The 24,463-nt window shown below is 36.1% G+C and overlaps 1 protein-coding gene across 2 annotated transcripts in view; it reads left to right on the top strand.

Moving 5' to 3' along the window:
- LOC6559795 overlaps window positions 1-24,463 on the top strand; it is a 69,418-nt gene that overhangs the window by 3,120 nt on the left and 41,835 nt on the right. Inside the window, exon 2 of one of the 2 annotated variants that reach the window (XM_032734119.2) lies at window positions 1,656-2,400. The gene's annotated coding sequence lies outside the window, so the exon portion shown is untranslated. Of the gene's footprint in view, window positions 1-1,655; window positions 2,401-17,116; window positions 17,147-24,463 lie in introns of those variants that run through there. The other variant, XM_001986238.3, reaches the window with a different exon arrangement.

Below are 24,463 nucleotides of genomic sequence, written 5' to 3'. Positions count from 1 at the left end.
TCCGTTCGCCTTCTGCCTTCTTCCTGTATTTTTATTTAGTTTCATTCTTCTTTTTTTTTGCATGTTTTGCTGTTGCTTGTACATTTCCGCCATAGTCATAACAAGAGCAGCAAACAGCTGATAACACACGCCACTCCCAACAGCACAGGGTGAAAGCACAGAAGCTATAAAAAAGTGTTGCCACACATTTCAGAGGGGGCGTGGCGGGGGAGGGGTGTGGTTCCGCCAAGGGGGCTGTTTTTTACTGGGAATTTACCCTTGGAACATGCATTGTTTTGACGCCCTTTCACATTTCATTGCGCCGCCAGACGGCGGTTCTTGAGTTGCAGGCAAAGCTCGATTAGTTGGCTCAAGGAATCGAGGGAGCAAGGAAGGGATGGAGGGGTGGGGGTCGGTAAGGAGTGTCAATCGATAAGCATATTATAATCAATCATGAACCTGAGCATGATAAACGTTTCGAATATGCAAACAAACACTAAAACAACAAACAAATCAAATCGATAAACATGACGAATGCACATCCCCTGCTAAACCCCAATCACATCCCCAACCCACAACCCCCATTGAGCTGTCGGATCTTGCCAGTTTGCCTCAAAGTTGTTTGAGCTGCGAATTATTATTGCATTTGCCATTTGAATGACAATTGCCAAACGAGGGAGATTTATGTGTGTCGATGTGTGTGTATGTGTGCGTGTGTTGTGTGTGTTGCGTGTGTTGTGTGTGTTGCGTGTGTGTCTGCAAGCGTAAAGTGGCAGAATACGCGGCGTATGATAAATGTAAGCCGCATCAAATTCGTTACGGAAATGAAATAACGGAAACGCTTCCAGCGAAAATACAAATCAAGCGATGACCCAGTAAAAAGGTGTTGCTTGACAGAGTGCATGAAATGTACATTATTTTGTCACATATAATTTGAAAGGGACTAAAATAATGTACATAGCTCAACTCAACTGAAGTACAAGTTGGTTCCTAATGGATTAGGGAAAACATATCAAATAATTTCCGTTATATTTTATTATACTTTTATTCATTTTTATTCAGTAAAATGTTTCTCTTTTATAAATTTTTAAATTACTAAATTATGCCAGTTTGTTAGCGTTTTAGTCGAGTATTTTCCATAAAAGCTTTGACATTTGCGAGACAAACTCTCAAAGGAAAGTCACTGTGAAAATGTATAAATGTATTTCGTATATCTATTTGCTAGTAGCTTTAAGGGTTTGGGCAGTCAGTCAATCAATCAGCCAGTTGTAACTGTTTTATTTATGTACCAATATAAATATTAACCACTGCGGCCACTGAATAGAAAAATGTAAGCAATTCTATCCAGCAATTTTCGTAGTGGCTGAAACACAGACAAACCCATGAAAAATGCGCAACTTAAGCGCTACAGAGATATATATGTATGTATGTGATGAATATCCTTCAAGGATTCTGCTACACATAACCAAAGTGCTTACACATTGATATGCCCTTGCAATATTAATGATGTTGATGCTTATGTAAATGTAAATGCAAACGAAAACAGCAAATCAAATAAAACAGTAAAATACACACACTTACACACACACACACACACAGAGAGGGTCGACTACCTTTGGGATTGGCTATCAACTATTATAAAAGTTTGTATTTTTGTTGTCTTCTTCTTTCTACAGAGCAAAACGTTCGAACTACTTTGTCTAAAGTCTCTAATCTGAAATCAAAACACTCTGCAAAAATAAAGATAGAGAAAGAGAGAGAGAGAATAAACAAATAAGGATATCGAAACAAATACCGATACAGATAAATGTAAATGTATATGTCGCTGTGTGTGTGTGTGTGGATGTGGATGTGGTTGTGGATGTAGAGCATTCGCCGCATAGGCCGTGTTAAGGACGAAGTGGAACAAATCCCCAAGCCACACTTAAGGCATAAATCCAAACTCAATCACGCAGCAGCAAAGGTAGAGGTCGCCCATCCGTATACATATGTACACAGTACAGTATTCACATTTACAATCCAAATACTGAGACTTAGACAGTGTGGCAGAGACAGAGACAGAGTCGGAGACGGAGACAGAGATAAACGATGTTGTAGCTGCCCCAAGTGTCTGCCCCTGATAGCACTGCGGTAATCATCATCAGAGCATCATCAACATCATCGGCATTAAGTTGGCTCTCCACCTCAGTGCTGCCGGAAAAATGTTGATTTAGTTTGCGGCCAGGACCTGAGCGTTGTGAAAATGCCAACACACCCCTCGACCGGATACTCAATGACATTTCAAGCCTGATTCAAGGACGTGCAAACGCAAACCAAAGTAAAGGCCAAAAATTAAGCTGCCCCCCTACCAATAACAGCAACAACACCAACAACAACAGACTAGGAAGGCACAAGCCATCTGCAGGACATCAACATGGCAAGGTGAGTCAGCTACTACACCTTAAATAAACCAATCTCCTCCATAAGCATTCGCATTCCAGAACTCCTCGGCATTGTATATATTTTTGTGTGTGAACATCAAAATAAATAAGCAAATAAAAATAAATATTAAATTTAAAATCCTGAAGAAAGAATTATATTTTTGTCTGTCGCTGATTAAATACTCTTGCAAAAAAAAAAATACAATTTCAGGATTTTATTTTAATATTGAAAATGAAAAATAATTGTCAATTTTAAAATGACCAAAATAAATGTATCAATAGCAAAGTTTGGTTAGTTATTTACTAAAAATAAATACTCAGAAATTGGAATGCCTTTACCAAAAATCATTTTTCACTCAAACTGAACCGATATTTTCTAGGCTAATAAAAAAGATTGAATTTTCATAGCTATATAGAAATGGTGCTAGCTCAAAGTATTACGCTTCAGAATCCAACGAGTTCTCATTCAATTTTCCTTATATTGTATATCATCGAATTACATAAAGTCGATTGTACAATATGTTCTTGTTGGCGTTACACAGTTCGTGACAAAATTATAATACCCTCGCGTGCAGTCTAAAGCAGAAACATGACTGGCAAAAGTTTTCAGTTCACTTAGCAAAAGCAGCCGCAAACATTTTAAGGCGTTTCAACACAGGCAAACAAAGCCGAGCCAAGGTAACTCACATTTATCATGCTGACTGACTGGCACTGGTGCTGGGTACGTGTCTTTTTGCGTGGAGTTTTGAATTTGGGCAAAGATGAATTTCTTTGAATACAACAAGTTCAAGAGCAAACAACATTTTTGCTGCTGAACAGATTTATTCCATTCAAATTAAACAACAACTTGATAAGATAAATTGTAGACAGCATAATAAATCAAGACTTCTTGCCCTAAAATAACAGCATTCAGGATTTATGTGAATAAAGTGTGTATAGCTTAAATCAGCAAGTTATGTGAATACTTAGATTTATTTGTGCATACCTGTAAGTAGAGCAAAACCTAAAATAATTAAATATTTTAATAAATAATACAGACAAAATTAGAGCAAGTTGAGCACTGCTCAGCTGGTTTCTCACTTTATTCTTTCAGCTGCTGTTTTCAAAATAAATTTCTTAATTATAGAAAACCCTTATTAAAAATGAAAAAATATTATTATTATAAAATATATTATTAAAAATGAAAATCGTCCAGGAAAACCAGAAAGTTTTCCCAGGTTCTTGGAAATAAATTCCAAATATACGAAAAAACGTTATATTTCTATATTTCAGATATATATTTCTACTTACTTAATATTTTACACTTACTTACTTAATATTTTACACTTACCTTATTTTTTACACTTTACCGAGTCTCGTTGCTTTTATTCTCGTTGCTTTGGTTCTTTTCTATTTTCTACTCAAATTTCTGCTTTGTTAATAAGATTGATTTTCTGTAAACTTAAACTGATTCAGGCATTCTTTTTATTCACCTTTTGCTGCTATCTAATTCAATTATCCCGCTCAGAATCAAATTATTATTATTATCGTACAAGTTCGACTTACCACAAATAGCTCTGTTGCACAAAATTTGAAGCCATGTTTGTTATTTATTAATTGAATGCCAGCATGCTTCTGGTCCGGCCAGAGTTGAGGAGCAAGCTTTAGAAGTTTGCCGAGGCATGTACAAATTGAGGTTGCAGCAAACAAGCAAATTGCATTCAAGCAAATTCAGCGAAAAGTGGCTTGCTGCTGGCCACATGCAACGTGCAACGTACGGCCGCAACAACCACTTTAGGTATGTTCAAATTATTTTGACAGTGTAAATTATCTATTCGGCTGTGTCTGCAGTTTTATCCATTCTGCAGGTGATATTCTACCTACAGGCGGCTGGCATAGTTTGTAAATGTATTTGATTTGCGGCCTATTGTAAATAATTGAGTGCAACTGGCTCTATAATAATAAATGCCATTTTCAAAGGGGGTGTTCAAATGGAATATTTATGGCAAAACATGCTTTTCTGGAGGATATGGGATATGAGTTATTTAAGTGTTGTTTGATCTTGCCCCCTCAAAAAGCAGATCGCATTTATTCTGCTTTAACTTTTAAGTCAACTTTCTTTTTAATTATTGTGTTTGTTTTTTCTATTATATTTGACATTAAATAAATTGCCAAAAAAGTTGACCACGAGTGAGGATATTTTATAGCAAGCACAGAAAATCATAAATAAATAAGATTCATAGCCCAAACTGCAAAAAGAACAAGGGACAACTTCAATCATGGCCAAGTCGCCAGTTGCCAACAATTTCACGGCCAAACAGTGCAGCGTCAGCCAAATGCAATTGTGTCTGTGTGTAAACTAAATGCTTTATATGCAAACGAATGGACAACAATAACACGAAAAGAGGGAGCAGCAGCAGTGAATGGGTGGTTGGGTGGTTGGTTGGGTGGGTGGTGTAGTTGTGCCAGCGAGGTCAAGTGAAGTGTTGGCGCAGCTGTCAATTATGGTGGCCCATTGGGGCTAATGTTGACCATGTCTGGCCATAAGTTATACGATTCCTAATAGCTGCAGACCCTTTTGCCAGGGGGCCGTTAACAGCTGACGAGCCTATGGATTCAATTGAATTGAGTACAAATTCTTGCTTTGGTTTGAGTCCTCTAGCCTTTTATTGTGCTGCCTCAGCCTTTAATATGGCTTCAAGGCGCCTTCTATATGCCTGTAATTATTCCCCATTCTCCGCGTCCCGTTTAAAACAATGGAAAAATTGCAAACGGATGTGGATAGATTTCCGGCGCGTGTCGAACAGAAAGGAAAAAAAAGAAAAGACAATAAAAAGTTGTTTGTCATTAATTTAATTTCGCTAAGGCAACAAAAAGCTCAAACACCAAAATAAAAAAAAAACCTTGCAGTTTTAAATTTCACTTAATATATCCTCACATATCCCACTCATACACATGTATAATCCTCATATATATATATATATTTATACGTGTTTGTTTATCTACTCTTGTCTGCTCTGGCAAGCAAAACAAATAAGCAAAGTGGGCGTTGTTTGGGCACCCAGGTGAGACTTTGTCACATTACAAATTGTTGAGATAATCAGGACTGCTGTAGGATCAAGAAATGTACGAATGGGAAAAACACACAGAATACACAAGAAGAAAATTTGGATGTTTTTGGTGTCAATATTATTATTTTGGTGTCAATATTATTATTTCTTATTTCTTAGAAAGTTAATTTTCTAAGACGAAAATTTGCATTCTTAGTATGCTTAAAATAGTAAGTGTTTTTTCTCTGCTATTAAAATTATTAAATATATTTTAACAGTTTAGTTTTCTTTTCGCAGTCTTCAGTTGCTGAAGATAGATTATTAATTTACATATATTCGATATATATCGATAAACTTTGATTGTTAGCTAATCGAAATAATTATGTGGTGTATTAAGTAAGTAGTTATGGGGAACCATTTGATTATAGAACACTAACTAAACTAAACTCTGAAAATTCCCAAATCCCGCACTGACCTAGGATTGTTGGGTCCAAGAGTGAAGTAGCATGAAATCCTAGGTAAATACACAAACATATTCCACACTTAAGTAAGAACTATATCGGTTTCAAATTAAATTACAATCAGCTAATCAGGCCTGGCTGACAGTCCAGCTGAAATAAGCGCCTTATGCAATGTTATACAATGTTCTTAAAGCTCAACTTAATGCAATTGATAGCACATGGGAAAAACTGGTCAAATGTAAATATAAAAGATAGTCAAATGAGATAACAACTTTAACTAGTATGTAGCCAAAAGAGCGCTTCTAAAAGAAAAATAGGCAAACAAATTGAATACATCGAATGGGGAGCCCCCGATTCGGTTTAAGCCCCATAAGCGATGGTCAAACATAAAAAGCTTATGGCCAGTCGAACCATAAGGAATGATTGCGGATTCTCATTTGTGTGCCACTAAATAGATAGACCGTAATTGCAACGCATCCATCGCATCCATCGCAGTAGTCACAATCGGAACATAAGCACATTACACAGTTGAATAGTTTTTGACGGATGCCGGGGATATGAAAGGATTATGATTGGCATTGGCAATCGCATCAGTTGTGTCTGTGTGCGTGTGTGTGTGTGTGTGGGAATTAAGCATACATATTTGTTATGCCTCGTCTTCGATTCCCTATTGTCCGTTGTCTATCGAATATTGTTCACCTGTGAGTGCCTCAAAGCAAAGATTAATTGGCTTTGCCAGGGGCTTCCGAATGCGATCCGTTTGCTTTTGCTATCGGCTCACTTGCGTTTTCCAGTTTCCATTTTCCATTTGTGCCTTGGTGTTGGATTTTCAGTTCGTTACATGTCATTCGGATTATTACGGAACTTGTTCTTTTGCAAAGTTTTTACACACGCACCTCAGGTTTATGAGAACTCAGGTGTGCACTTACAGTGTCAATCAGAGTTAAGAAAATGTGCTCTTTGATTTGTGTTTCTGTTTTTAATGAACGCCAATTAGATTAAAGGCAATGCAGTCGTTGATTTTAGACTCTGCTTTAATTATAATTTTTGATATCTTGATGGTTTTGGAGCTGTACAACAAGAGATTGAGACCAAAACATGTCACTCCATATCCTACCTTTTCTCATCTTCCGGTCTCTTATAATGTGGCTAAACACGTAATTGAAATTGGGATTTTTTTTATTAGATTTCACAATCAGAAGATTTTTCTAAGGAAAAAGTTACCATGAAGCCCAAATGGCAATTAGAGCAACATCAAATGAATTTCTAATCTGCATATGCAAAACTAATCGTAATCAAAATCAGCACAATTTTGTTGGCCAACAAAATGTTGAAATTTGTCAATATCCCAGTCGAGAATCAAAAAAAAATGTGAGCAACGAGAATTCAATTTTCCGGTTCAGTTAAATTTAAATTATTTTCATTTGATTGAATTTGAATTGATGCGTTCTCAACAGACCCAATTAATTCCATTCATCCAGCCATAGGCATTTCGAAAATTCGTCCTTCGTCCGTAATGTGAAGCTGCATTTTGACCTTATTTTTTACATTTCTCATCATCAGCAAACTCCTCTGTGTGTGTGTGTAATTGTGTATATGGTCACAGATTTAGCTATATGTGCTTGTATTTTGAAATCGTCCCAGTTACGTCGCAATTGTCGCTTTCATTAGGCCTAACACAAATCCATTGCGCTTCGCTTGATCCTGTACTAAATTCCAGCTGGGCTGTAAGTAAAACAAGTCCAAAGTGCGTTTATATTGCGAGGGCTGTTCAGAATGTCCACAAATAAAATCGATATTAACTATCAGTTGAGGTCGGAGCTAGCAGTATGGCAAGCTGTCTCAAATGTTTTTCAGATTATCACCTAAATTTATTTATGAAAGGCTTGTAATCGAGTCGGAATGGGTTATCAGAATATTAAGCTATCTTCCAGACTACCCACTTTATTTATTTAAATTGAATTTAACATTTATGGAATGATAAAGAGTAATATAGTTATTATGCTGTACTTTCTTAATTATCTTAAAATAATATGTACATAATTTATGAATCCATATGTTTTTTTCATTTGTCGATACTAAAGATAATTTTACATATTTGTAATCTATGCAAGTAAATAAATAATAATATACAAGTAAACACTAGATTTCTATCTACGTATTATTTACATATTTTCAATATAAATTCAATCAACGATCTGTATAAATGAAGGACAACCCGTGCACTTACCCGTTTGCACATCTGTGGTCGAGTGTATTTGTGACTTTGGGTGTGTATTTGAGTGGTATGTGTGTGCTTTTGTGCACATCCTTGTAGGTTCATTAAGAGCTCCCAATGGCAGGGCATGCTGCTCACAAAAGCACTACAAAATTTTATGCAAAAATCGTTTTTGTTTAACATTTTGCTAAAATTTCAATTTTAGCCACAGGAGACGAGTCATTTTGGCCATTTCATGGATGTTTTGACTGTTCTGGTTTATCGTTGTTGTTGTTGTAGTTGTTGTTGTTGATATTGTTTTTACTGTCATGACCAACAACAATTAACGCAGCGTGTCCTGTCCTGTGTGGACTTGTCCTGTCGCTGCAAGGTATGCAATGAATATTTTAAGGGTTGCTTCCTCAAGAGTTTCGGCCGTGAAATAAGCGACAAAAATATAGAAATAATACAGAATCAAAAAGGGCAGACGTTAAGTGCCTACGAAAGATCAAGTTGAAAGAAAATTTGGGTCAAGCTGCCCTGATTCTTCTTGCAAATTAATGAAATGAAGCGCCAAAAGCATTAGCGTAAAACCATAAAAAAAAAAACCAGCAGCAAAAAGAAATTAACAAGCACATAATAATCTAAACTTATTCCTACATTTTTGTTGTTGTTGTTGTTGATGGAAAGAAGAAGGCTTAAGGTGTGGCTGCTTTTAGGGCCAAGTGCCAGTCACTTGGAATTCCATTTAATTGTCCTGCATCAAATGAGCTATTTAGCCTGATGAACCCAACTCACACCAAATACACTCTCTGCCTGTCACTTTTCGTGTTGTCCTTTTTTTGTCAAGTGGCGAAAGGTCAACAAGGTTGAAGTGTTGAGCCGATTTAGTTTTGGGACAACGGGTTCAAAATAAGCTAAAAGAGAACTTCCATTGAGGTTGAGTTGTAGTTGGCATTGCCAAGAAGGGGCTTAATTAATGTTCCTGTTGTGTATAGAAATAAAGCAAAATCTCATTTAAAAATATCTTTTGATAGAAAACTGACACAAATGTAAATATAATGTAGATGAAATGTCATGAGAACAATCAGACTAAACTATTTTTAATTATTTATTTAATTTTATTTATACTTTTATATTAATACTTTACTTATAGTAAGCAAACACGACACATAAAGTGGTATCTAATAATAAAAACTTTAGCGTTTGTTTCTTACGATGGGAGTCGATTTCTCTGCCAAGTTTTATCAATAATGGTTAAGCGAATGACTGCGGGAACAACAGAACAGCGAACAACTTAAATCTACTTAACTTATCACGAATACTTTGTATAATATTTTGAGTGCCTACTTTGGGGCGCAAGCCGAATAACCTTTGCAATCGTGTTGCAAAGAGAAATCCACACTTTTGCCCGCAATTGGTTCTTTTGCCCGCAATTGGTTCTTTCAGCTGCTGGAAATGAAATGTTTAAATTGAAACGGAAATGACAGGCAAGCACAGAGGCACAGCACCAGACACAGACCCTCCCCAACCAACGCCTCCGCATCCTCGTCCTCGTCGACGCCCCCCTTTTGGAGTCCAGTTCACCGTTTGCTATTGAAACGCAATGAGGCGTTTGTTTTCGTTTGCTGCGGTCTGCAAAATGAACTCGTTCACCCCCAAAAATCCCAAACCCCAACAGCAAATCCTCCACCTTCATCCATCGTTTTACTTCTCACTTATTTTCCCTTCCGCCCATTTTGCCATGGGTATGTTGTGCCAAATGGAGTCCTAACGCTTAATGAAGACATTTTACATATACATATATATATATATATATATATATATATATATTCATGTTTCTTAGTTTTGCTCTCATTTGTATTTCATTAAATGTGAAATAAATGAGCGTTCTGTTAACTGGAAACTGGGAGTAATTAATAATGGACTAAATTAAATACAGCGCAATATAAATTTGTAAAAATCATTATAATGCCCAAGTATATTACAATTATTAGACAATATACTGATTTATTAAATATTCAGTTTAATTTTTAAATGCTTAAAATGAGTTAATTATACGATCAATGGATTATTTGTATTTAAAATACAAATGAAATAAATAATAATTATAAATTCTTCAAGATGCAGTGTGTTTTTTTAGTTTGACTTATATTATGCTTAAATTCAGCTTACAAATGATGTATTTAAATGACTGTGCATAGTTACTGTACTTTATAGTAGTTATTATAAACTAAAAAACCAATAAGAACCAATAAGAACCAATTTGAAATAGTCAAAGTAGCAAAACTTCTGCTAGAGGGAAACTCTGTAAAGAACTGTCGTAAATCGTTTTGATACGGATTGGTGGCCATCAAAACCCTCTGCGCAGTTAGCCTTAAGTGGAAACTATCCACACACGGCAAAGAGACACTTAATGCAGCTGGCGCAATCAACTGAATACCATTTGGCATTTACTATTTGGCTAACAGGTCACAGAGCAGACAAGCTCGAACAGGAGCTGGCTTCAAGCCACCGATTAACAGTGTGTGTAAGCAATTACAACAAATATTGGTTATTTTTTAAATGAATATAAATAAGTAATAATGGATAGGAGCTTATTAGGTGATTGTGCACGATTTGAGTTTTTAAGCTAGCTAAAACTAACTTCAACTAAATGCAGACCAAAGACTTGAAAGACATTTCGCCAATATAATATAATAAAAGTTGAAAGAAAATTTGGGGCAAGTATAAGCCATACCCCTTTACGAACAAATAACTGAACAAAACCAATTCTACAAAAAAAGTTAAAAGTGTGTGTTTCCTGAGTACTTCAATTATATAACTTTTCAATTGTGCTCTAATTGGTTTAATTCCAATAGCTGAAGTCCCTGCCAGCCACTCGCAACAACACATATCAAATAAAACATATAGATAAAAACGAATTGTTTCACAAATAAATACCTAGTTTATCTGAGCACCTAATTAAATCATTGCAATTCTATTTCTATATGTGCTCAAGTACAAATCAAATATTTTGTATTTAATAGAATTTCCAAACTGCATTGCCATTAATTTGTTTATTTTGTATCTGGCTCAGTTGAGTCGTTAAATTTAATTTAGTGCGCACATAGAATTGATTTTCGAATTTAAATTGTTTGCAATGTATAAATGAACCAATTAAGAGCATTTATTGCCCCTAAATGGCTACAAATTAATTATAAACCATTAACACGGCCAGCCAACACTTGTCCGCATTATTGGGCCATGCAAAAAAAAAAAAAAACAAAAAAAATAAAATGAAAAAATGCTACCAAGAATTTTAAATGGTTGCACTCAGCCACGTGAATGCTGGATGGTAGTTGGCAGCGGTAACATTTCCATTTCACGGCATTAAATGCCCTACAAATCCCAGCGAGACGACCATATTTCAAGCTCCGGGCTCCTGCTCCTGCCCCTGCCCCTGCCTCTGCCCCTGCTCCAGCCTCCGCCCCTGCTTTTGCTACTGCCGCTGTTTTTGCTACTGCCGCTGCTACTGCCCCTATTCCTGCCCCTGTCCGTGCTACTGTTTTTGCCTCTGTTGCTGTTGCTGTTGCTGTTGCTCGGGCTGTCTGTGATGCTATCTGCTGTCTGTGCATACAAAATAACTCATTATAAAGCAAAACAAATTGTGGCCAACATTTCAAAGCGTAATTCCAGATAGAGTCACCCCTCTGCAACCACAGCAAGTGACAATAGCAATGCGAAATTAACGCTCTGTTGTTTGTCTTAAAGTTACTTCGATATTTTGTCAGGATTAGCTGACAATGACACTAGCTGAAAGGGACATTTAATTTATTCAGTTTATTCAATTTATCTCAAGTGATATGCCACAAAAAAACAGTGAAAACGCAGCTTTTCAAATATTTAACTATATTTATTATTTAAGACTTTACGCAACAGGTTTTTAGTTGCACTTATTTAATGAATAATATTAAAAAAGCTAAAAAATATAATAATATTATTATTAATTTATTATTAAGAGGCATGCTCCACTTCGAGAAAGTGGAGGAGTTTTGCGTAATTTTAGTTTTCGATGCCTTTTGTTTTCTATGATTTTTCAATGGAATCACATTCTTAGCAATACTTTCAACCTGTGTCATCTGAATGCTCTCGTAGCGAAAAATCCCAGGGATATTTAGCTGTCAAGTCATTTGAGTTATTTAAACTGCGCTTGCGGTTAAATTAACGCGACTTATATGAATTTATCGCACTGCACCCTCGACTACCCTCCGTCCCCTTCTCCATTTTTTTTGGTTTTGGCTGGCTTTTGGGGGACAGTTAACTGGCATTGCTGTCAGCTTTTAGTTGGCTTTTGTTGTACGTTAAAATGAAATTTTTCAGTGACTTTTGCTCATTTTTCTTTATGTTTTGCAACTTTTCGCTGAAAGTTCTGTTCAAATAGCATAAAAATCCTTAGGATTTAAATGCTTTCAGCGTGATTTCTGGCATTATTGGCCCGTTATAAGAACGTTAGCTGCCGCATCGATTTATTGTTTTTTTTTTTTCGTTTTCTTTTACCTTTTCTTTATTTATTTGTTAGCCACAAGGCGCGTGCTCCGTTGCACAATCGCTATCGTCATATATATTATAAAATTGATTGCAAGCTGAGTTTCCAATTTCAAACATGATGCGATAACCGACTGACACACAACACTTAGTTATAAAAGCGGAATTGAAATTAATTTGAATTACACAACTTGACTTGCTGTTATCTTCCACAAGTATTACATCATTCGAATGCCCTCCCAAGCTGACAGACCTTTCAATTAGTATTGTAAGCGTAACAGTGCAAATAATTAAACGCTTCAATGATTGCACTCGCATTATATAACCAATTACCAATTATACCTGTCACATAAATGGCACAGTCACAGTCAAGGTCGGGTTACAACGGCAGGATGTGACCTTTGCAACACACAGCAAAGGCTTTGGCAGTGACCAGTCACCGGGAATAATTTAAACTCTTTTATCGGCGCTGACACAGAAATAGCAAGTACCTTTTTAGAATGACTTCTTGCCAAGTGTTATAACAGTTGAAAAGCAGCTGGCAGAATAAAACTGATGTAGGGGCGAGCTTAGTTAGTGGGTGGGACGTGACTCAACTGTTTCAAAGACCATATTAGTAATGGCACATAAAAATTGAGTGAGTCAGAATCAAGCTTGGGCTTTGAGGAAGTTTATCCCTTTTCAGCTCACATTTCATTTTTGAAATGATAGAAATTTAAACAGCGCAAAATATATCGAGCTGTTATCGGGTTGACAGTGCTCCCAGTGGTCATGGCAATCTCAAATGAACGATCTCTATCCTAAAGGAATTTAAGTTTTTACATAGCGAAGAACTTTGAGGTGGCTTATCGGCAGTCTATAATGCATATGATTTATCGACTTACAGCGCTGAGATGTTATCGATTTGTCAGTGAATTTGATTTGCGAAAATAGTTTGCCTGCGAAAAGTCTGCTTATAATCTATAAATATAATGCCATAATCTAAAAGCAGTAAATACATTTCACATGCGGCTGAATGCAGGGCGTCCACCGGGCGTATGCGTCATAATTTAAATTGCTCGTTGTATGCGCAAATCACACAGATCGATGAATGGGCATTACGAGCTCAAATTAATGTACATAGATAAATTATTTGAAAGCGATACAGCTATAAATTAAGCCTCACTAATAACGGAGGGGGTAAAATGTGATTCAACCTGCCCTTTAACAAGGGTGGGGCTTGAAACAAATTGACGCACTTTGTCCGCTTGCAACATGAGCAACTCATGTTCACTAATTAAAAACGTTTATTTGCACGGCACTTTAGGGCAAAAGCATATTGTTATTCATATTAAACCGTATCAGATACATTTACAAATAAGTTGACCAATCTTTCTCGGTATTAAATTGCATATATTATAAATGTATTATTTGTTTTCTATATGTAAAAAGAGTACTTGATAAAGTATTGCTGAAAAGTATAAATAAATACAAGATTTTCGAAAGCGTTTCAAGTTTCAAGAATGATTTCGATACTTCGGTTTTTAAGCTTTTTGCCTTACACATTTTGTTGAAAGATTCGCAGACCCTCGCATAAGTCAGGTGAAAGCAAAACAAATAAAAGGGGAACTTCCCTTTTATGTATGTTGCAAGCAGAAGTCGCTGCAATCAGTAGCCAGCTGGGGAAAGGAGTCAACAGAACTGGGCTGGTCAAGGATTTTCTGCTCTGATGTCTGATGTGTCCATCGTTTAGTAAATGCCTGGGATTAGTTGTGTTGATGCGTTGTCAACGCTTACAAGGCGTCGTGCCAGTTGTTAGGGGAGAAGACTGTGGGGAGAGAGTAGACTGCAATCTGGTTGTATTTCATCTATGGACGTTGGACGGCTTTGTCATCTATGAATTGACAGTTGCTCAGCTTGCCTCCAGGTGCGTCCCGTTCCCCGTTTTATTTGCGTTATTTTTTTTTATGTCCTACGGACTGCATTCAGCCTGGACTGCCTTTTGTCAGCTTCGCATTGTTGCTCGGCTCTCAATTTAGCTTTTCTTTGCAGAGGCAATTAAAGTCGGGACCGCACTTTGAAGCAAGGTTGAAGAGCGTCGTTTCGTTAGCTGCAAATTAAAATGTGCATATTTTATGAGTTGAGTTAGTTGAAAATTCGATTCAGCGAACTTTGCTGTTTGTCATTGAGCTTAAATAGGAAAAGTTTCTCTCTCTATACATATTTTCTCTCTCTCTCTCTATCTCCTTATCTCTGGAATGTGGCGAGTCCATTTCTCTGTAATTTCACCCCGCACCCGACACCCTGCATCCTCCACCCTCTTTGCACCTCTTCAGCAGCCCCTCTTGCTGTCTCTGGCTGTCACTTAATGCGTTGCTTGCCGTAAATTTCTGTTCAAGCTTTGCTCTCATTATAAGTCGGCAACACTTTTTCTATCTTTAATGAACAGCATGACAACCGATTTACAGTGGGGCCAACTTAGTGTTTTACTGGCATTGATCTATCTATAAAAAAGTTATCAATTTATATATTAGTGCTAATTGATATATATTTATAATTTCTATTTTCCATGCGGTGTTTTACAAACACGTAATTATTTGTGTATTTTGACCCACTGTGCGTCGTGCAAGAAGCTGTTTAGGCATGGGGGCTTTGGGGAAGGCATCATTATTGCAGCAAGTTGCTGCTGTCATCATCATCAAAAAAAGAGGAGCTGCCTTTGCTGCTGTGGCAAGTGTTGCTGCTTTTATTTCGACTTGACTTTAACGTTGAGTCCTTGCCGGGTGGCAGGGTGGTTGGGTTATGTGGTTGGAGGGTAGGTGGGGTTGGTAGTCAGCACAGCGCAACAAATGAAACTTGACGGCAACAAAACATTCCATTCCGAGCACTCCGTGTTGATGTTGTCTTATCAGTATCAGTTTATGCACAATGCAGCAACACTCGTCAGGATGCCTGCTGCCTTATTTAAATATTATATTATATATATCTTTTACAATTATTATAGCCAAGCGAAGTGGTGTGAAATTTAGTTTGCTTCGAATGCTAAAAATCTGCTTTTGGGATTAGCTTTTCTGTCCATATCTGAGATTTACAGTTGAACGCATTTGATGAGCCTTAATGGATTTTATTGCAAAGCTCGTAAAGCCGTAATGAACCTAATTAAAAGACGCCGTGAGGGCTTAAACAGCATCAAAAGCAGTTGTTTAAATATTTAACTACTTCTCTTATCTAATTGCTTTTTACCCAACAAAAAATATTGCTGGAGGCCTTCGCTCAACGAGTTTCAACTTGACCATTTGCAAGGCCATCCTAAAAGTATGCTACATCCAAAGCCAAGGTCAAGCCAACAGTTGCACAACTGTTGTTCGCTTTGAACGACAGTGTTCCGCATTAATCGATATCTGCAAATCTGCTTGATGTCTTTCATTAAGTTATTTTCGTCAAATAATATTAATTAATATTGAATTTAATTAAAATACAGTCATTCAGTATAAAGTATAAAGGATCAAAAAGTGCTCCATGACGACGCTCTCATATCTGGCTGCCTCTCTCAGTTTTGCGCGCTATTATCAAGCCAAATAATCGGTAAAACAAAATATTCACTTATTATTGAGACTGTTTGAATTGTAAATAATTTATTTTGAAATTGATTATAAGTTTCATTATTTAAATTGAGTATGCCAACAACTTATTGGCGTAGCTCGGTTAGTTTTGAACTTTTTTATGGCTAGTCACCCGCTAAAAATAGCAATATTTTGCGGGAAAACGGCATAGCTGTCATCACTGTTGGCTGGTCGTGGCCAATTGAACAGTGCGCCGTCGCCGTCGCTCACTCCCAGCCAACTGGCAGTACGCTCAGTTCCAATTGGAAGAACGGGCGAGCAAGACGCGGTGCTGACGACGACCAAAATCGTTCAAAATAAAACACAAATTATCTTTCGCATTGTTTTTTGCGTACAGCCAATGCAACAGCGCATTCGCATACGCATTAAAAGAAAGCAAAGCTTGCAAATAACGGCAACGGTTGTGTACATGATGGGCGTTTAGTCTAATTGGATGAATGAGCGAGTGCCAAAACAAAGAAAGAAAACAAAAGCAAAAGCAGCAGGCAGCAGCAGCAGCAACAAATCCACGTACTTGAGTGCTGCATGCCTGTGTGTATGCGTGTTTAATAGTGTGTGTGTGTGCGTGGTCTGTTTATTTTGAACGTGTGTGTGTGCTAAAAAATATTATTGCTTAACCCTAGCAAAATTAAAGTCATGTAAAATAATTTGCTGAAAAAAAAATTAAAATTTTATACAAATATCTAAATAGAGAAAACACGTGAAAATTGTGAAAAACGCTGCGAGGCGCGGTGAAAGTGCAGCCAGCAGCAGCAACAAACACTGAGCGAGAAAAGAGCTCGAAAAAAAGAGGGAAAAGCAAATTTTTGCCAGCGTCAACTTCTCTTTCTCTTCGGGTTTGCGCTGTGTGTTTGTGTTTTTATTTGTGTTTTTTTCATTTTGACGCGAAGTGGAAGTGGAGCAGCAGCAACCAACTTTGACAAGGAGAAATGTAAGTTAATTAATTTTTTGTGTTTAAAATTTAAGCCTGCTAACAGCAAAAAAAAAAAATAGGTAAATGTCGTCATCACCGTCGAATCAGTTGCCAGTTTTTTCTTCTTTTTTTATACTCGTTGCGCTTGCAAAACTTGTGTTGTTTGATTTTGTATTTTTTATTTTTGTTGTGTTTCATTTTGTCTCAATGGCCGACGAAGACAAACGCAAATACTCAGCTCTCTCTCAACTTGTGCCACTTGCTTTGCGAGAGAAGCAGCTAGAGATGAGCGGGGATATTGTTACTCAATCCTAGTCACAGTTAACATACACCGAGTGTGTCACAAAACGAATGAATAAAATAATTTAATTATTTAAATTCGCTTAATTAGATGCGTCTAAAAAGTAACAAAATTGCTTTCAAATTACATCGTAACTCATATGCTAGCGAAATAATAGTCACAGCTCTTGTTAGCTGATATTTATCGGAGTCACTGTGCAGCTGTGCCATCTCTATTGAGCGAGACTGGGAGAGCCGCTCTCACAAAAACAGGCGTCAGCTGTGCGCCTTTAATCGTGTTGTTGTTGCTTTTGCGCGTTCATTTAGCACGTTTTTTTTCTTTATTCTTTTTTGTTGGTCAAAATACAAATAAATAATATGTAAAGTGCGAATGTGAGTGCAACTGTAGCCATAGTATTTAAATAAAGTCTGCTAATTGACTTTGCGCCAACAAAACAGTTCGACAACAAAAAAAAATATACAATTTCGGTTTGAAAATGTGTGCAAACAAACGCAACTCAAGTGTAAAATGAAGTGCACAAAAAGAGCCAGCAAAACCAAAAGTGTACGTTTTAAGCAACAATACATTTTCATGATGGTTTAAGTAGCTAAAACAACAAAAACAGCAGCAACAACAAAAACAACTCACCTTGCAGCAGTTTAAATCTTTTGCGCTCAGCGCAGCGTTGCCAGACTGGCAAAATAACGCGCGCTTCTCTGTTGTTTTTTTTAATGCGAATTTCGCTTCAAAAACAATCATTATTATTTTACACAGCTGTGAATAAATTAAACAACAATAAAACTGCGGAATCATTTGCCCTCTTCTTTTTCTATATATATGCATATGTATTTTTGTTTGTAAATGAATAGCTTCAAATTTGGTGCATTGCTTGGGGTCCAGCGTTCAGTTGTTGACATTGAATTTGAATATGGTGAGCGTGAGTGTTTGAGTGTGTGAGTGCTTGTGAGTACATTTGTGTAGAGTATACAACATTGTACACTTGCACACTATATTTATATATGGCTGCCTTTTAAATTACATATTTAATGCTCGTGATATTTTTAAAAGCCACTCAAAGTGCAATAATTGCACATGAACCCCCGACCAGTTTACGACCCCTCCAACCCCTCCCCACAAATGCCGGCAAATCACCCTCCCCTTTCACCCCCCCACACACACACATAACTGGCGCCAGCTGCTGCTGCACTCTTCACTTGTTAATTGTTATAATGTTAATCAGTTGAAGCTATTTTATATTCTGATTACACTTGCGTTGAAAATTGTGTTTACTTTTTGCCATTGAATGTTTCCGTTTTGTTTGTTTGTCGAAATCTATTTATGCTAAATACATTTTTATATATTTCCGTATTTCGTATTTTGTTTTCGCCGAATCTTTGGCCAGTCAGCCAAACACGTGCACTTAAACGGACTCGCCCCCACCTCATTAATGAAATTTCTATGAATTTTTATCGTAATTACATTCTTTGGTATTAGGCAAATCAATTTAAAAAAGACGCCATAACTGTGAGAATATTTCTCAGCATTTTGTTTGTGGCATTGACTGAAAATTCCCATAGCCGCATGTGGTCGAGACGCTTCTAATGAATGATTCACTCTGAGCAAGCTCATTATGAATTTCGAATGTATTCACAATATTTGTGATTAAAATGCGATTGTTGTTTGGAAAATTAGTCAGCCTGAACCAGCTTCTCGTTTTTGATAAACAAATGATTGTGTTAATTGTATACAATATTTCTTTGTCAATAACTTTCATTTAATTGGTAATCAAAATACTAACTCGTTAATTAAAAAGTATTAACGTTTTCATCATCTTCCAGAAACTTCTATAATATAATCATTAAAAATACCAAATTGGCTATTTTTATTTATTTATTTATTTATTTTTTTTAAATTTTATTCCGTGAAATTAACCAGTGGCATATCATCAAATAGTCTGATTTAATTGATTACTTGGCGTTGATTGATAATTGCAGTCACATTGTCAATTAGAAAACCACAAGAGGGGCAAATTCAATTCGATTTATTCCACACAAATTGAAACGGGGCCGAGTCGAAAGCCAAACACAAGGTGAATGAGTTGTTGTCTCATGTGAGTTGATCAGAAAAGCCCTTTAATTATATTTACAAATAGCTAGACAAAAAAAAAAAAAAACAAAAAAACAGCAAATTGAGCTCGACTCGTGTTTAATGTAAAAATAAACAAAAGCTAAACAAATCGACACGACCTGCACAACAACAATAACAATAACATTAACTACAACAACAATAACAATAACATTAACTACAACAATAACAATAACATTAACTACAACAACAACAACAACAACAATCGCGAGCTGATCGCTTGCTTTGAGGGCAGCGCAGAAAATGAGAAAACATCATCTGAGATTCATTTGATTTTTGAATCGGAAATTAATCAGGCGACTACTGACTTTTCTAGAAGACGGCAGTCATGGCTAACATTATATTTCTTCATCTTAAAGATATGCTTACCTTTTCTATATTTATACATATATATATATTATTGATCATCATATGTTCATCTAGAGCTATATGCTCTAGACACACTTTCTAAGCTATAAATTCTGATAAAACTTGACACATTTCTGTCCAAATAAAATAGAAAAATAAAAATGCTTTGTATAATGCAAATTTTCAATATTTTTATAGCTTGCATCATTTTACTCTTTGATATATTTTACTTATTCATTTTGTTTATCTTCTGCTTGTATTGCCAGCGAAAATTGTTGAAATATTCAAAACGGAACGTGTTAATTAAAATTTTACTGTGAAAAATAATACAATATTTACTTATTGGCTTATCTAAATGCATTCCATAATAATCTGGCCCATTTTTTGGTGATAAAATATGCACTGCTGATAATCGAAGCATCTCGAAAACAATTTCAAATCTTGAACTAAATATTAACCATTTTTTTTTGTAACATTTTCCAATTATTTTGACTGCTGCTATGGGTATTATATGCATATATGCATATGCATATAAATCGGTCAGATTTTTAAATTAATAATTCAATTTATGTAGATGTAAGCTGATTGGTAGCCTGTTGTCTGGCAGGTCATTTTTAATATGTAAGATTACGTTTTTTCCTCGTATAAAGTATATGCAGGCATATAACTATGTATATAACTTATAAGCTAATGAGATTCCACAACTGTCCAGTTAACAATATGCAAATTGTAAGCAGCTGATCAAATGATCAACTGATTTCAAATGAATGCGTTCGAAGTACTTATTTACTGATGTACTGCTGCTCTTTGCTACGTGAACCGCAGTTAACAGTTGATAAAGCGTGTGTGTGTTTTGGTGTGTATCTTATTAACGCTCATTAGCATTACACAAATGTATCTCTCAGATATTATTGGTTTTGTTTATTTATTTTATTTTTTTTTTGCATCTTAATCATCGACTCGCTAAGGTCAATTTTGCCATTAAGCTGCTGCTGCCGGAGCCGACAGAGATGTTGACGGAGTTTGTATGTTTTTTTTTTTTGTCAAATCCATTTAATATCTCTAATTTACGGATACATATACATATATGTGTGTAATGTGGGTGTATGTGCTAATGGAAATGGCGTAAAATAAATATGTAATCACGGTGTGTACACACTGCTCCCCTCGCATATGGACAATCCAAAATGGCGTCCGCATTTGTTTACATTCGAGTGCTAAAAATAAGGTTAGAAGAGCGAGTAGTAAACAAACAAAACAAAACAAAACTAAACTAACAGCAGACGACGAAGACGGCGAAGCTATAAACTGAGCGCGGCACGAGTGCAAGCAAAAAAAAAAGAAGAAGGTTTCTCAAAAATGATGACCAAATCAACAGGTAGGCCAAAATGCGTCCAGACAGTTCAAACAGAGTCAGTCGGTTAGTCAAACTAACATATTTTGCCCGCTAATGGGTGCGGGAGCGAGGGCGATAGAGAGCACAGATACCAAGATAAACAAATAAAATAAAAAACGAAGGCAAAAAAATTATACATTTTAACCTTAAAGTAGTTTGGTTGTTGTTGTTGCTGTTGTTGTTTAGCGTTGTTATTATTGTTGCTTATTTTTCGGTTTAATGGTCTTGCTTGTTGCTGTTGTTGTTGCCAGTACTTGTTGTTGTTGTTGTTATCAATTTTGCTGCTGTTGCTGCTGCTGCTGTTGTTGTTGTTGTTGTTGTTGTAGCCGTCTGTGAAGTGCGTCAACTTTGAAAACGGGTTTTTGCGCGTTGGCCAAGCAAAGAGCGAATAAAAAAAAAATTAAAAAAAGCCGCACAGCGTTGCCAATTGGTTTGAAGTTTTCTACACACACACACACACACCCCACAGCAGCAGCTGCTGCGCCCATTGTCGAAGATGTTGGTAACACTAACTATTTACAGCTGTTTTGCTTTGTTTTGTTTATTTTGACATTGTTGCTTTTTGTGGTTTTTATTAGCAACTGTTGCCTATTCACTATTTGCTTTTGGTGCTGCCAGTTTTATTTTTTGTTCACATATTACCATTTCCAGACTCGGTTTATGTTTCTATATACTCTTATATACCCCATGTGTGCTTTGAATCAATGCAAATACTCAGACACACATCTGTATAATCCGAGTATATTGATATGTTTGCATTATAATTATTGTTTTTTTTTTTTCTTTTTTGCGGCATTTTTAATGAGCTTTTTTTTCTGTATTTTATTATTATTATTATTACTGCTTGCTGATATTTATTATTCTGGCTTAGGCGCTTATTGAATTCAAATTCCCAATTATTATTATTAGCATAATTTACAATTACTGTAAGCTTTCTATTAATTTCTCGATTTATGACGTGTGGGTGCTTTTGGTGTTGAGATACGATTGTTCGATACGTTGTTACGACAGCTTCTCTATATAATATACACGACATTGTATGAATCGTATAAATGAATATTAATAAAGAAAATAATACTGTGCTGTTAGGAATAGAATTTATTACGCGAGCATTTATTGATATAACATTTATTAATAATCAGCAGCTGTTTTAATGAGCACATTTATTTAGCTTTGAATTATATAAAGTTCAGCTTATCAAATTCTATATAATCGCCGCACAATGAAATTCAAAATGACAAGATAGTAATTAAAGCTGAGAATATAAATAATATTTCAAACATAAAATTCTTAACAACTTGTAATTTATTCTAACCACAGCTAAATCTACTTAAAAAGTATTTTAAGCTCTTTATTTACAAAGTTGCTTGTGCTTGTAAATTAAAACAAAAAGGAAGCTTAACAAGTGATAAAAATAAATCAGAAAATGCATTTATCTTATTAAAAAAGTTATCTTCCTTCATTATATTTTTGCCATACAGCCTTTTATGATTTCTAGAATTTTTTTATCACTTGCTTTGTTCGGTGCAGCGTTACAACTTTTCACGCAAATTGAAAACGCAGATTTCCCGCTGCTCAACGCTGGGCGTAAACATCAATAAAAATAAACTTGTTTTAAGGAAAGACAGTCAGATGCTAAGCAGAATTAATGTCCACGATTAGCAATCTAGCAGTCGTGGCGAATTCATAAAACATCTTTGCACCGTAAACAATTTATTGTGGCACAAGCTGCAAAGATGCAATTCGCAATGCGCCTTTCAGTTTTTATTTTGTTGGTTTTGCTTAACGGATGCATCAATTCTGGTTGGCCTTAATGTCATTGCACGACTACTTCCTTGTTGGCAGGTGTTTAACTTAACTCTCTTAAGCCCTTACAACATTTAATCATTAACTCGAACATTTACTAAATGCAAATTGAAATTATTATAAGGAGAGTTTTTTTTTTTTGTTGTTGTTCATTATTAGTGAGAACGAAACAACACAAAATGATAACCAGTGGGCAAGTCACAAAGCTATTTATATGGCATTATTAAGCGTGCAAATAGAATACTGAAACAATGAATATTCTTATCGCGAACACCCCCCATATAAACAAGCAACTTATACGAAATACTCGTTTATTTTGACTGTGCCCAAAAGACGCGCCCCATTAAGTGCTCATAATAAAGTTAGCCAGATAAACAAGATATGTTCAAGTCGCAAGTCGCAAGTTGCCAGTCGCAAGCCGTTTATTTGTTATGTGTTTTTTTTTCTGTTCTTAACCAAAAACCGAACTGCAGATATCGTATCTTATCGGGGCGATGGGTGTGCGTATCATTCAGGCAATTGCTGTTGCCAATTTTTGACCTTGTTTTTCGCCAACAATATGTTCAGTCAATGGCAAAAGCGCTTTCCATTTATCATCATACTTCTTGCATTTAGCGCACATTTCACCAAACTGCTGCCCGCTTTTTGGTCTCAATTACGAGCTGCTGTTGTGGTTGTTGTTGTGCCTGGCTGGCTGCCTGGCTGGCTGCCTGGCTGGTTGCCTGCCTGCCTGGCTGGCTGCCTGGCGACGTCGACCCACTTTTGTTGCAACTGTTTGCCAGAAACCATTACTCATTTCTCATTTCTCATTGCTCTCAGTCCCAAATTCAAACAAATGCATTTTTCAGCTCTCTCGACCACAACTATATATATGTTATCTTATATTGATTAGCTATAGAAGATATAGATTTTAAATTTGGTATATATGTGCAGATCACGTTTGTTTTAGTTGCTCAATAATAGCCCTATCGATATATAATTATAGCACGAAAACCGATAGCATTTTGAGCTACAGTTTTCAGCATATAACCATCAGAATTGTGCATATTGCGTTCTACTGTCAACATTTCATTATCAAGTGTAATAAGCACAAAAATAGCAAACAGATATGAGTATCTAAGACGTGATTCGTAAAGCGTCGGCTTCAGCGTATCTCCCAGTCGAGCTCTCTCGACTAAAACATTATTCTTTGTTTTTCTGTGGATAAGCTTTTTGCAGCAGGCCATTTCATAGCTCTTGAACTGTTGACGTACTTAAAGCATTTCACACACTCGCACACACATACACACACATAAACGTTTTTGCAGTTCTTTTGCTCATAATAAATTCCATTTTAAGTTATATATATTAATACCCTGAC

The sequence above is a fragment of the Drosophila grimshawi genome, unplaced genomic scaffold (assembly GCF_018153295.1).
Source record: "Drosophila grimshawi isolate 15287-2541.00 unplaced genomic scaffold, ASM1815329v1 contig_1367, whole genome shotgun sequence".
Lineage (NCBI taxonomy): Eukaryota > Metazoa > Arthropoda > Insecta > Diptera > Drosophilidae > Drosophila > Drosophila grimshawi.
Note: the sequence above shows the minus strand (reverse complement) of the source record. Positions and strands in the feature narration are given on the sequence as shown.